This window comes from Peromyscus maniculatus, chromosome 10, assembly GCF_049852395.1.
Source record: "Peromyscus maniculatus bairdii isolate BWxNUB_F1_BW_parent chromosome 10, HU_Pman_BW_mat_3.1, whole genome shotgun sequence".
Taxonomy (NCBI): Eukaryota; Metazoa; Chordata; class Mammalia; order Rodentia; family Cricetidae; genus Peromyscus; species Peromyscus maniculatus.
The window spans coordinates 18,969,948-18,985,771 of NC_134861.1; positions in this window are offsets into that span (position 1 = coordinate 18,969,948).

Genomic DNA, 15,824 nt, shown 5'->3' on the forward strand with positions numbered 1-15,824 from the left:
CCAATAATTTGAGCTTGCTTTACCCAGCAGGCCTCCATAAGGGGATGATTTGACCACAGGTGTGGTTACCAGGTGTTTGGAAGGGTCTACACTTGGCTGTGTGGTATGCTTTGATCTTGAAAGGGGGAAGTCTTCTCCCCCCTGCCCCCCGGCATATTTTAAAAAACACTTTTGAATAAACAGAAAAGTCCATTGGCTAGTGATCCAGGACCTCCTGGAGCTATCCTGTGTTTCTATTTTTCTTCTTGTCAGCTAGTTCTCTCCATCTATCTAGCATTTCTTATTCCTCTCTCCTCCACCTAAGAACCCTTCAGAAGGTGGGAGCTGGCCTCCCACAGATGGCACCAGAACGTGGGACTTAGGTACAAAGGATAAGAGAAGGAAGGGGCACTGTGGAAGCAGGGGGACATGTCCGATTATGAATTAAGGTTATGTGGTAGTATTCTATTCTTTATGAGTAAAACTGTGTATATATATATCTAAAACAGAGTGGCTAAAGTTAAGCTGAAGCAAGTAGTAAGAGTTAGGCTGCAGTGAGTATCTCTCTCTGTCTAGGTCTATGTCTATGTTTCTCTAAAGTTGTAAAAAGGTTTTGGTGAAGTTTGGGGAATTTAAGCTTTGGGTCTAGGGTTATTATGGTGGAGGTTTAATAAGAAAGTCACTTAGGGTAAGAGCAGTTTTTTCCTTAGCACAGAAGGGACCTGAGATGCAGAAAGCAGTAGCAGGAGCCAGGGCTGCCCCAGCCAGGCCTCGGTAACTGAGACTCATGGGGTATCTTAGCATCACAGGCACTGTGCAAGCCAGTGCAAGCAGCAGGGTCCTGCAAGCTTTCTGCTGAGTAGAAGCTGTGGTAAGGAGGGGAGCAGAGACACCAAGAGAGAGGTAAATGGCCAATAGTGGCAGCAGCTTGGAGAGTGTAGCAGAGGCCTTGGACCCCAGTGACTGGAGCAGGGTCTGAGTCCCTAGCAGCAGTGTGCAGCAGCAGAGCTCCAGGCTGAATGGCTGAGGCACACTGGACGCCAGGAGTAGCCTGAGCTCCCAGAGAGCCAGAGCTGTGGAGGAGCCTGAGAAGGCATTTGGCCGTGCAAACAAGGCAGTGCACAGGGGTGCAAAGGTCACTGGTGGAGCAGGAATGGGACCCAAGAAAGCCACAGCTTGTAGTGGCTGGGTTTCCTCCCAGAGCCAGGGTTGCGGGAAGCCATGGCTTGTAGCAGTGCCAGGAACCTCGAGCCCATGTGGCATGAGGTGATTGAAAGCCCTCTAGTCTCAGGATGCAGGGGTCTTTGGCAGATGTGTCTGTTATAGGAGGCACAGAAAGACTGGAGCTGTAAAAAAAAAAAAAAAGCCTTGCAGTTTCTGTTTGGGGGCTATAAGAAAGAAGGACTCTTTTGAAAGGACTCTGCCCCAGCCAGCTAGCAGCTTTTACCCTGGAGCAGTTTTTACCTAGGGGAAAGCTAACTGAAATTGCCTCTGTGGCTGAGAATGAGGCCCCAGAGACGCTTGTTTGGATTGAGTTGAATTGTTGCATTCAGTGGAACTGCAATAGTTTGGTAATGGGATTCCTCATATTTGGAATTGTTTGCCTAAGAGTTATTACAACTTGGACTGTTATCCAAAGACTTTAGGGTAGCTGACAAGCCAGGCCCTGATCTTGGGCTGTCAGTTGAACTTTGGGACTGGTATTATAACTGCCTTTTTGAACTTTTGCAAACCTCAGAAATAGGACAATTTTGACTTCACCTATATACTCTATCAACGGTGATGACTTATAAACTGTTTTGTGTATGCATATATGCTTTATTAACTGTGGTGATTCATAAACTGTGCAAAATGAAAATGTTTATGGAACTGTTATATAGGAATGTATGGAACTGGTTTTGGGTAAAAATTGAGAAGTTTGGGTTTTTTCTAACCAGGCTCAAGATGCAAATAAAAAATTATAAAGAAGCGGGGGAGTTAATATTCCTATTTAATTTTTATAAAAATATTTCCTTGTCCCTTGAGTGGATTAACATTAACTTGTGTTAATGTACCCTATGTTTTGTATAGGTCTGTCAAGAAAATGCTTTTGAATGTTTGCTAAAGTGTGTAAAGTGTAAGTATTCCTAGTGAGAGTTTACTTTTGGATGTAAGTTTTTAAGAATTGTAATTTTGTATAGTAATATTCAGGCTAGAATTATGTTAACCTGTTGATATTGATGAACCATAGTTTGGTGATGTTAAGGGAATCTTTACTTTTGAGGTGATTGTATCAGGAGTTTACTTTATTTGATGCAGTTGCATCAAGAGTTTGATTTTGAAAAGGGCTTGGTGCTGCTGAGGCTGCTATAGACATTTTAGACCCATTCAAAAAGGACATTCCATCTTGGTCATCCTCTACTCCTTTACTGGGAGGTGTGGCAGCCATAGGGATTGCTGTAGTTGTTCCAGTTACTTGAAAGCTCCTAGTGGGAACCTGATTCAGAGCTGCATAGAGTTAAGCTCTATACCTTCCCCTGCTAGAGGCTGGTAGTCAGAGATGGGTAAGTCCTTCTTGCTAGCTGTCAACCTAAGGCAGTGTACACTTGATGGAAAGTGTATCTCAATGACGGGTAAGGCTGATTAGTGAAGAAAAAGAAGAAGAAGAAGAAGAAGAAGAAGAAGAAGAAGAAGAAGAAGAAGAAGAAGAAGAAGAAGAAGACAATCTAAGACAGGTACAGTTCATCTGAGGGGTCTGAAGGGCCATTTAAAATACTAAGAAGTGAGGGCTGTGGAGACCCACAGAGGTTTCCTAGTGAGCACTTACTCAGGGTTGGAGAATCTGAGCTTGCTTTACCCAGCAGGCCTGCATAAGGGGATGATTTAACCACAGGTGTGGTTACCAATTATTTGGAAGGGTCTGTATAGTGTGCTTTAATCTTGGAAGGGCAAGGTCTTTTGCCATGCCCCTTGGCATTGTTATAAAAATCCCTTTTGAATAAATGGAAAAGGCAGTTGGGTAGTGATCCAGGACCTCCTGAAGCTATCCTGTGTTTCTGTGCTTCTTCTCATCAACTAGGTCTCTCTTTCTATCTAATATTTTCTTATCCCTCATAAAAATCCTTCAAAAGGTAGAAGCTGGCCTCCCACAGATCTTCCACAATCACTCTCCACTTTGTTTATTAAGGCAGGGTCTTTCGTTGAACCCAGAGCATACAAATCAGACTAAGAAGACAGCTTGCTCTAGGCATTCCCCATCTGTTTTCCAGCTGCTGGGATTACAGGTACCTGACATATCTGCCTAGCATTTACCTGGAGATCTGAACTCCAGTTCCCACACTTGTGCCGTAAGTGCTTTATCAACTGAGCCATCTCCCAAGCCCAGTAAAGATTCATCTTATCTTTAAATTTAATATTCTTCCTTTGGGAAAGAAAGGATGAACAATGGATTCTATGAGTGGTCAGTGTTGTGTTCTGAGCTACTATGGATCTAACTCCATCTGTCCTTGGAAGCTAAGGTTTTTATTCTCCAGAGCTGAAATATTAACCACCATTCTAGTTTATGAACAGGTTCCATGGGTATGCAAGTATAGTATACCCATTAGATTTCAAGTGTCCCTCAGAAGCCTTATGCCACTATTATGAGGTAATAAAACTATTAGGAAGTAGAAGCTAGTGGTATCTAATTATGTCATTGAGAGTATGTCTATGGAGAGGACACTGGGTTCCCAGTCCCTTCATCTCTCTCTATTTGCTCCATAGTCACCATTAGATAAATAGACCCCTTTCTTGTGCACTACCCACTGTGATGCTCTGTCTCATCACAGGCCCAAAGGCAACTGGGACAAGTGACTATGGAGCCCAGATTCTGAAACTGTAAATTAAGATAAATTCTTCCTCCCCATAGACTGACTCTCTTGGGCATTTTATCATAGCAACAAAAAACTAACAGGTATACTTTAGTGTACTATTACCATGTAGGGTCTCATGAGACAGATCAATGAACAGAACTGAATAAGAGACAGCAGGATCAGCCTTATAAGTGTATGTCCTTCGGTGCTGATATGCCTGGACATATGTTTTAACTTCAAAGTTTTCTCTTGATCATTATCACTGTGTGCTGTAAGTTGTGGATGGACTATGGCATCTAAGGGCCATGTTTGAAATTAGAGCCACAGCATGTGCTAGTTCCAGAATTTGCTGGGGCTTCTGCTTACAAAGGCAAGGTAATCAGCTCCTCTAATGCAGATGGAAATAATGGTGTCCCAAGGCTGCCATGAGGAATCAACAAGAGGAAACTTGTAAATTGCCCAGCTCAGCATCACTTCTGTAAAAAGCAGTTACTACATGAGGTATTAAAGTTGTGAGTAAAACATTAATAATCACAAACAACTGAAGTGTTTACACGCTGTCCTTGGGTTTCATGGATTGCATATTAACAAGATTGCTCAAAATACCGTTTAAAAATTAACAAAGCTGTTTCTTTACTGGTTGCCTGTCAGGTTTTGGAATGGAGTAAATCAAGCATTCTTCTTTCAGTCTTTCTCTTCCAAGTCAGGGGTGCCAAGTCTCGGGCAAGCACCTGAATTCCAAGTGACATTCAAGCATAGCCCCAGGAAAGAGTACTTCAATGATCACTCCTCTATAGTCCTGATTCTATCTTTTTCATTTTTGTGAAGAGGGGAGCCTGACATTAAGTAGCTATTTGGGGAGTCCAAAGAAAACTTCAAGTTCATTAGAAACTTGTGCTTGTTATTGTTTGAGATTATTCTAAATTAAGTAGAACATTCTATTTCAAACTGTTGTAACAGAACAGGCCATTACACACCTGAGCACGTCCACGGAATGTGCAAACAGATGCCAACTATTCCAGCTATGTGTCCATAGTTCATATATGTATCTGAGCAAATATTATGCCATGGCCCATGATCTCAAGGCTTAAATATGTTGAAGCATATCATGTGTGAGAGATTCATCCTCTGTCTGTGGGTACAAGGTAAACAACTGTAAATATGTTTACTCAGATTGAAAGCCAAAAAGTCAATAAATTAGTGGCCCAAGAAAAGCCACAGTGCCAATGGTAGTTTTTTCTTTTAGATTATGTACACAGCAGCAGTTGAGTCTATTCAGTGGTTTCCAGAAATCAATATCCATCCAAAAGATGTAATGCTATAGCCCTCTGTGGCTCCTAGAGCATAGTAACTCCATCAAAGTAGGAAAGAACAGCAGCATTTTAGCTATGCAGTGGGTAAACTTTAAGCTCTCATTTTATTTTCATTAAGTAACAGATACATTTCTTAAATAAACTAATAACATTTTAAGTTACCCATTTTGTTTATGGTCAGTATTTTACCTGTATGGTTGATAATCTTTCTATAGCCTCATGAACTGTGGATCATTTACAAGTCTCAACCTGAAGCATGCATATTCTGATAGTTAAGTAGACACTAGAAGCAAATTAATCTTCCTCAGGTGGAGTCTATTGAAAAGCTGAACTCTTAGAAAATGGAAGTGGAATGAATGGAGGCATGTTTGTCAGATACTGTAGCATTAGCTACTAAAAATAAGTTTGGGAACTCTGTTATACCACCTGGTGACTACAGTTAGTTATAGTGCTATAGTCTTTAAAACTACGGCATAAACTTTAAGTATTGTTATCATAAAAAATAAGCATTTTAAGAAAACCTTATGCTTAGCAGCTTGATTTAGTTCTATGATATGGGTCAGTGATCCCAAAGGACCATTTGTTCAGAGTTTATCTCTAATGTGGAAACTTTAGGAGCAAAGGCCTGGTAGGTGGTCCTTGGTCATTGGTCTTACACACTTTAAGAGGTTCCAGGACCTCAAATTCTTCCTCAGTCCTGATTGTTTCCTGACCACCACAAAATGAGCAACTTTCATGTGCTCCTATCATGGTGTTCTGCTTTAGGAAAGGTCCAAAAGCAAAAGGATCAATAAACAGACAAACACTTACAAAGCTCTAAGCCAAAATAAATGTTTGTTCCTTTTAAGCTGGTTATCCCAGATATTTTGTTATAGTAACATAAAACTGATTGACATAGTATTCTTCACAAAGTATATATATATGTGTGTGTGTGTGTGTGTGTGTGTGTGTGTGTGTGTGTGTGAAATTTACATGTTGTATATGATAAATACACTTTTTATTTGTGGATTCATAATTAAATCTAAAAATACATTTGGCAAGACAAAAATAGTAATACATTAATAATATTGCAGGTTATTTGTAGAACATCAAATAAAATTGAGGCACTAACAAATGCAGCCCCCTATGGAGAAGAGCAGTCTCTGAAGGAAGGTACTAGAGAATGGAGACAATGCAGTGACACCAAGAGGTATGTGCTGGGGCAAGATGCCATGGCATGCTAGTGTTAGGAGAACAGCAAAGGGAGGTCATAAAAACAAGCCTGACCAGTTGATCTGCTGAGGCACAACCTCCTGCCTTCTGGGAAGATTTGCCCCTCACGATGCCTCTAAAGATGGCTGTTCAGGGAGGAATGGGGAAGTCTGAAATTCAAGATTGTATAACAGGCTACATTTGAAAGCAGATGCTGTTGCCCCCGTTATGATAACTGTTTGTCTTCAGTTTTTTTCTTGCAATTTTTGCATATACTGCAATGATAGGGTAAATTCAGAGCCATGTGAACTTCACCTTTAATCCACCCTAAAGAAAGGGACTCTTTGCAATTCTTAAAAAGTCTGTGGTAGGTAGACTCAGATACAAGGTGACTTGGACAGACCCTGGAGCCTACTAGAGGACTCAGTATAGCTCTAGTAGGGGAGCACATACTAACAATAATGACAGATGGATTCACAGCAGACTTCTACTAGACATTCAAAAAAGATCGATTGTCGATCCTTCTTGAATTATTCAAAAAAAGAAAGAATGAGAAGGAGCCCTCTCAAACTATGTTTATGAAGACAATATCACTCTAATATCAAAACCAGGTAAAGATACAGCAATAACATAAAGAAAAAGAGAAGGAGGAGGAGGAGAAAAAGAAAAATACAGACCACTATCCCTGATGAACATAGATTCAAAAATGTTCCCTAAAATGCTTGCAAACAGAATGGAAATGTACATCAAAAAGATTATACACCATGAACAAGTTGGCTTAAATCCCTATAATGTAGGGAAGATTAAACATGTGCAAGTCAATAAATGTAATAAATCACATAAAGAAACTTAAAGACAAAATTGTCATGGTTATCCAAAAAGATGCAGAAAATGCATTTGATGAAATCCAATATGCCTCCTTTATGATAAAAAGAGAATGTAGGACTAGAGTAAGCATACCTCAAAATAATGAAAGTTATATATGAGGAACTCATAACCGACATCATCCTAAATGGGAAAAAATGAAACAATCTGACTGAAATCAGGAATAAGACAGGGCTATTCACTTTCCATACTCATTTTAAATATTGTGCTTGAAGCAGTATCTGGAGAAAAGGGCAAGAAAAACTAAATGGATACAATTAGGAAAAGAAGTTAAACTATCCCTATTTATAGATGACATGCTATTATACATCAGAGATCCAAAAAATTCTACAAGTAAACTTCTAGAAATGATAAATTCATCAATGTGGCACGATATAGAATGAATGTGAATGAATCAATAGCTTTTCTTTTTCTTATTTTCTTTTTATTTATTCTTTTCTCACACAATGCATCTTGACTGCAGCCTCCCCTCCCTCCACTCTTTCTGGTCCCCCCACTTCAACCTCTCCCAGATCCACTGCTTCTCCATTTCCCTTCAGAAAAGAGCAGGCTCCCAGGGATATCAACTGAACACAACATAACAAGATGCAATAAAACTGGGCACAAACCCTCATATCAAGGATGAACACCAGGTAGTCCAGTAGAAGTAAAAGGGTCCTGAAATCAGGCAAAAGACTCAGACACCCCAACTCCCACTGTTAGGAGTCCCACAAACACCCTAAACTAAACTAGCATGCAGGCTCCAAGATTGCTGATCAATAGCTTTTCTTTAGACCAGTAACAAATGTACAGACAAAGAGATGATGGACACACTCCTACTTATAATATTCTCTCAAGTAAAACAAAATATCTAGGAATAAAACTAACCAAGGAGGTTACAAACCTTTACAATGAAAACTCAAAACCACTGAAGAAAAAAGAGAAAGACACTAGAAAATGGAAAGACATCTCATGCTCTTAGACTGGTAGAATTAATATGGTGAAAATGACAATTTTACCAAAATCTAGTTTACAGATTCAGTGCAATCTCAATCAAAAGCTCCATGTCATTTTCCACAGAAATAGAAAAAAAAATACCCTAAAATTCATATGGAACCACAAAAGACTCTGGATAGCCAAAATAATCCTGCACAAAAAGAATGATGTTGGAGCTATTACTATTCTAGAGTTCAAGATATATTACAAAACCATATTAATATAAACAATATGATACTGGCACAAAAACAAACATGTAGACCATGGTAGTTTGAATATAATTGGCTCCCATAAGTTCATAGGGGGAGGTGTACTATTAGAAAGTACGGCCTTGTTGGAAAAGTGTGTCTCTGTGGGGGCAGGCCTTGAAGTCTCCTATGCTCAAGCTACACCTAGCTCAGACCACTTCCTGTTGCCTGCAGGTGAAGGTGTAGAACTCTCAGCTCCTTCTTGAGAACCATGTCTGCCTGCAGGCCACCATGTTGCACCATGATGACAATGGACGAAACCTCTGAAAATGTATAATGTAAGCCACCCCAATTAAATGTTTTTTTTTTCCTTTATAAGGGTTGCTGTGGTCAAAGTGTCTCCTCACAGCAATAAAAAGCCTTAAAACTAAGACATAGACCAGTAGAACCAAATCAAAGACCCAAACTTGAGTACATGTAATCTCAGACACAGAATTTGACAAAGATGCCAAAAACATATGCTATAGAAAATATAGCATCTTCAAGAAATAATGCTGAGAACCTGGATGTCCAAGTGCGGAAGAATGGTAGTGGACCCATATCTATTGTCTTGCACAAAAACTATCTCTAAATGGATCAAAGGTCTAACTGTGAAAGCTGAAACACTGAAACTGCTAGAAGAGCGCATAGAATAGACAGTGTGCTATACCATAAGGGTGTAGGAAATGATTTTTTGACTAGGACTCCATTTGCCCTAGAATTAAGACCAAGAATTAGCAAGTGGGACTTCCATAAAACTAAAACAATCAACTCAAAAAATAGTCAAAAGAATAAATTACCCTTAAAAAATTGGGCCTGGGACATGAACAGAGAGTCCTCAAAAGATAAGACGTAACCTCAACAAAATATTGACCATTCCTAGAAATTAGGGAAATGCAAATCAAAACAACTTTGAAATTTGATCTTACCTAAGTCAGAATGGCAACAATCAACAAAATGACCAACAGCAAATGCTAGTGGAGATGCAGGAAAAGGGAACACTCATTCATTGTTTCTGGGATTGAAAATTGCTGTACCACTATGGAAATCATGTGGATAATTCTCAAAACAAACAAAACTAGTCTACCATATAACCCAGTTATACCACTTGTTGGCATATCCCCAAAGGACTTGAAATCCTACTCCACAGATGCTCAGCCATGTTCATTGCAGAATTCTAGACAAAATAGCTAGGAAATGTAGACGACCTAAATTTCCTTCAACTTACAGATGGATGGTGAAAAGTATTTGATATACTCTACAGAAGACTATTCAGCTGAAAAGAAAAATGGAATCATGAACTTTTCAAGTAAATAGATGCAACTGGAAAAGATCATATGGAGTGAGGTAACCCAGACCTAGAAAGACAAACACTGCGTGCTCTCTCTCATCTGAGACTCCTAGTTCCAAACCTTTAGATGTGAGTACATACCCTGAACTAACTACAGAAGCCAGGAAACTAAAAAGGGACCATTTCTGTGGTTCATGGGTAGTAGTAGCAGGGTACAAGTGATGCAAGGGAAGAATGGGAAAATGGGAACTCTAAGAGAAGGGAGGAAAATAATACAGAAAACTGAGGAAATAGGGTTAAAAAAATAAAGGTGTCTGAAAATGTAATAGCCAATCATTCTGTTAACTATCAACCTAAAAGACCTATAGTACATATAAATCAGTGTATAAACATACTTAGATAGTTTAAGTGAAATTTCCTCATCTGGGCTAAACAAGGCTCCCTCCAGGTGCCAAAGATCATCTAGCAAAAACCAGAACACCAGGCATGAGAATCCCTCTTTTGAGTTGTTGCTCAGAGTCATCCAAGATACTCCTAAAACATTACAGGCTGCTGTTACTACTCTTGTTTTGCTCCCCACTTGTGGTAGGTAAGTCCTTACAGCTGAAGACACCATGTACTTCTGACGCAAGGCCCAGAGGCCCATGAGCTGGAACTGACCTGAAAGTTGCCTCCCTGAGAACTAGTTTTCTTGATATCAAAAAGTGTCATGAAAACTTCCAGATTACCATTTCATAATTGCTTACTACAGCTAGCACAAAGTAGCTACCACAGTTAATTAATCTTTCATTCTATTGGGCATGATAAATTTAATTCAATAGTTATATACATTTCGGTTGGCTTTGAAAATTTATAAACTTGAAGTTTATAAATTTATAAACTCAAGTTCTTACAAGGACTCCAATTTGCAGTAAGGCTCATTAAGGAAGGGAATGGCTCAGTTGCCTTTAGCCTACTGGCTATGGGTGGGTTAGGACTTCTGTTGGTCTTTTCTGTGTCAAGCACACAGATTGCAAGCCCAGTACCACTTTGAGATCTTTGGCAGCAGTTAACTCTGCAGCTCACACACGACTGACCCTGTATGATAATGAATATTCAAAGACGAATAATGTCTAGGGGGTGCTCACCAACCTAAGACAGAGCGCCTGTGTGGCCTGGGCAGGCGTCTCCATGATGGGTAAGGTGACCTGCTGATGTCCCATGCAACCTAAGTCAGAAGCTCATTTATTAGTAAAAGGGGGACCTGTAGGGTCCTGGCCCCGGTTCTGGATAACTGTTACCTTGCTTACTAACCTTGACCTTGATATCCTCCCTATGCTAATTCCCTCCTGGGTTTCACCCTCCTGAATGCTTAAGGGAAGTTCCTTGTCTATGTATCCTGCATAATGGGCATTAACAGCTTAAATGCAAGATTGTAAAACATCTGTAGAGAACTTGTGCCCTCCAGGGTTCTCCCATTGTGCTGTAAGCCTGTATTTAAGACCTCCTCCCTCCTTCAATAAACAGCATTCAGCATAAAAAAAAAGAAAAAGAAAAAGAAAGAAGAGAAACCAGAGAATAAAATTAAAAAAAGAAAGAAAGAAAACTTCCAAAGGAGGGAAACAGTCAACAGATATAGCCAGCTATGATACCTATGAACCACAACAGCCACCACCATGGTAATACCTTCATAGTAACCAACAGCTCTCTAATTGAACTCAAGACCTGCTCAACAAGAAGAAAATCATGTGTGCAACTGGAAACCCAGCCAAATACCTAGGGCTAATAAAATCAAGGATCTTGCAGGAGACCCTCCAACTGCCACTTTACTACACCAGTATAATCCCCAACTATATTCTAAATATTCATCCTTATATCTATATAGAAGTGTAGTTCTCACCCCTCATCAAGGGAACATTTTTGCAACAGACATAGACCATTATAGTAAACAATAAAAATGTAGAATAAAGCCAAGTTTCAGGGATACCTCTCTAAGGCTCAGCAACTATTTCAGAAGAGGGGTGGAAAAATTCTAAGAATCAGAGGAACTGTTGTGGAATATTATTTTAAGATGTGCTTCACTGTCAGGCGGTGGTGATGCACACCTTTGATCCCACCACTCGGGAGACAGAGCCAGGTGGATCTTTGTGAGTTTGAGGCCAGCCTGGTCTACAGAGTGAGATCCAGGACAAGTACCAAAACTAGTGCTTTGGTGTCTTGGAAAAAAAATTATGTGTTACATTTGTTTATGCTGTGGAATATTTGTTTAATGATGCAAAGATGTGTTGTATTATTTTATGTTGCATTTGTTTAACTCTTTGAAGCTGTGTTACTTTGCCTGCCTGAAATACCTGATTTGTCTAATAAAGAGCTGAATGGCCAACAGCAATTCAGGAGAAAGGATCAGCAAGGCCTGCAGGCAGAGAAAATAAATAGGTGGAGAAATCTGGAAGGAGGATCTAGGAGCCAGAGGAGGAGAGGAGAACTCAGGGGCCAGCCACCCAGCCACACAGCCAAACATGGAATCAAAAGGAAAGAAAATATATACATAAATGGAGAAAGTTAAAATCCCAGAGGCAAAATGTAGTCAGGATAATTTAAGAAAAGCTGTCAAAACCTCTTTTTATGAGGCTACAGCTACCCTGATACCCAAACCACACAAAGATACAACAAAGAAGGAAAATTAGAGGCAAATCTCCCTCATGAACATTGATGAAAAATACTGAATAAAATACTGGCAAACCAAATCCAAGAAAACATCAAAAAACTCATCCACCATGGTCAAGTAGGCTTCATCTCAGAGATGCAAGGATGGTTCAACATGTGAAAATGGGTCAATGTAATTCATCATATAAACAAAATGAAAGGAAAAAAGCCACATGACCATTTCATTAGATACTGAAAAAGCCTTTGACAAAATCCAGCAACCCCTCATGATAAAGGTCTTGAAGAGATCAGGAATACAAGGAACATACCTAAACATCATAAAGGCAATTTACAGCAAACCAATAGCCAACATCAAATTAAATGGAGAGAAACTCAAAGCGATTCCACTAAAATCAGGAACAAGACAAGGCTGTCCACTCTCTCCATATGTATTCAATATAATACTCAAAGTTCTACCTAGAGCAATAAGAAAACAAAAAGAGATCAAGGGGCTACAAATTGGAAAGGAAGAAGTCAAACTTTCACTATTTGCATATGATATGATAGTATACATAAGTGACCCCAAAAATTCTACCAGAGAACTCCTACAACTAATAAACACCTTTAGTAATGTGGCAGGATACAAGATTAACTAAAAAAATGAGTAGCTCTTCTATATACAAATGATAAACAGGCCAAGGAGGAAATCTTAGAAACATCACCCTTTACAATAGCCACAAATAATATAAAATACTTTAGAGTAACTCTAACCAAACAAGTCAAAGAATTGTATGACAAGAACTTTAAGTCTCTGAAGATCTCCCATGCTCGTGGATAGGCAGGATTAACATAGTTAAAAATGGCAATCTTACCAAAAGCAGTCTACAGATTCAATGCAATTCCCATCAAAATCCCAACACAATTTTTCACAGACTTGGAAAGAACAATACTTAAACTCATATGGAAAAACAAAACCCCAGGATAGCTAAAAGAATCCTGTATAATAAAGCAACCTCTGGAAGCATCATGATCCCTGACCCCAAGCACTGCTATAGAGCAATCGTAATAAAAGCGGCTTGGTACTGGCATAAAAACTGACATGTGGACCAATGGAATTGAATTGAAGACCCTGACATTAATCCGCACACCTATAAACACCTGATTTTTGACAAAGAAGCCAAAACTGTACCATGAAAAAAAGAAAGTATCTTCAACAAATGGTGCTGGCATAACTGGATGTCAATATGTAGAAGACTACAAATAGATCCATATCTATCGCCGAGCACAAAACTCAAGTCCATGTGGATCAAAGACCTCAACATAAATTCAGCTACACTGAACCTGACAGAAGAGAAAGTAGGAAGTAGCCTAGACTTCATTAGCATAGGAGACCACTTGCTAAATATAACACCAGTAGCACAGGCATTGAGAGCAACAATTAATAAATGGGACCTCCTGAAACTGAGAAGCTTCTGTAAGGCAAAGGACACAGTAAATATGACAAAATAACAGCCTACAGAATGAAAACAATATCTTCACTAACCCCACATCTGACAGAGGGCTGATCTCCAAAATATATAAAGAACTCAAGAAACTAGACAGCAAAATATCAAACAATCCAATTAAACAATGGGCTACACATCTAAACAGAGAATTCTCAACAGAAGAATCTCAAATAGCCAAAAGAAATTTAAGAAATTGCTCAACATCCTTAGTCATCAGGGAAATGCAAATCAAAGACAACTCTGAGATACCATCTTACACCTGTCAGAATGGCTATGATCAAAAACACTGATGACAGCTTATGTTGAAGAGGATGTGGAACAAGGAGGACACTCCTCCACTGTTGGTGGGAGTGCAAACTTGTACAGCCACTTTGAGAATCAGTATGGCAACTTCTCAGAAAAGTGGTAATCAATCTACCTCAAGACCTACTCTTGGGCCTATACCCAAGGGCTGCTCAATCATACCACAAGGACACTTGTTCAACTATGTTCATAGCAGCATTATTCATAACAGCCAGAACCTGGAAGCAAACTAGACTCCCTTCAACTGAAGAATGAATCAAGAAAATGTGGTACATATACACAATGAATTATTACTCAGCTGTAAAAAACAATGATATCATGAAATTTACAGGGAAATGGATGGAACTAGAAAATATCATCCTGAGTAAGGTAACACAGACTCAGAACAACAAACATGGTATGTACTCACTCATAAGTGGATACTAGAGGTAAAGCAAAGGATAACCAGACTACAAGCCACAGCCCCAAAGAAGCTAGCTAACAAGGAGGACTCTAAGAGGGATGCATGGATCGCCTTGGGAAGGGGAAATAGATGAGATGTCCATGAGTAAACTAGGGATGGGGGGCAATAAAGGGGAGGAGATGGGGTATGAGAACATGAGGAAATGGGATGGTCAAGCTGGGGGAGGGAAAGAGTGGGAGAGCAATTAAAGAGATACCTTGATAGAGGAGGACATTATGGAGTAAGGGGTGCTAGGTAAATTCCCGGGAATCGACAAGGATAACCCCAGATTAGACTACTAGCAATAGTGGAGAGGGTATCTGAACAGGCCTACCCTGGTAATCAGATTGGTGAAAATCCTTACTATCATCATAGAGCCTTCATCCAATAACTGATGGAAGTAGATGCAGAGATCCACAACCAAACACCAGGCTGAGCTCCAGGAGGTCAGTAGAAGAGAAAGAAGAGGGATTATATGAGCGGGGTAGGAGTGGGATCAAGATCAGGATGAGGAGATCTACAGAGACACCTGAACCATTTGCATGGGAACTCATGAACTTTAAACTGACAACTGTGGAACCTGTGTGGGACTGGACAGACTAGGCCCTCTGCATATGGGAGAGTTGTGTAGCTTGGTTTGTTTGACAGGCCCCTGGCAGTGGGATCAGGATCTATCCCTGGTGCATGAGCTGGCTTTTTGGAGCCCATTACCTATGGTGGGATACCATGCAGGGGGTCCTTCCTCAACTGAATGTAGAAGGCTTTGCTGATCTCCCATGGTAGGCCTTACCCTTTTGGAGAAGAGAATGGGGGGGTGGGTCAAGGAATTGAGGCTAGAGGAGCAGGAGGAGGAATTAGAGGGGTATCTATGGTTGGTATATAAAATGAATAAAAATTTTAAATAAAAAGAAAACCTGTCAACAAACAAGCCAAGCTAAGGCTATGCATTCATAAGCAAGAATAAAACACTGTGTGTGATTTATTTGGAAGCTGGGGGTCAGGTCCCCAAAGAGCAAAGAGTAAAAGTAAAAACAAAACAACTACAGGGAACTAAGAATTTGCTATGAGACTGTGTCTTCTAGTAATGTCAGAAGCTATATGCATAAAAGTTCACCAGCATGAGTGCCTTAAATTGGACTGAACAAAGGAAACAACAATAGACATGCTAATATGGATAGAGTTTGGAGTCTGTGGCTGGCCTCAATTTACCTAAAAACTACAGGCAACCAAGGAATTTTGAGAGTCTTCTGTAGCTGGA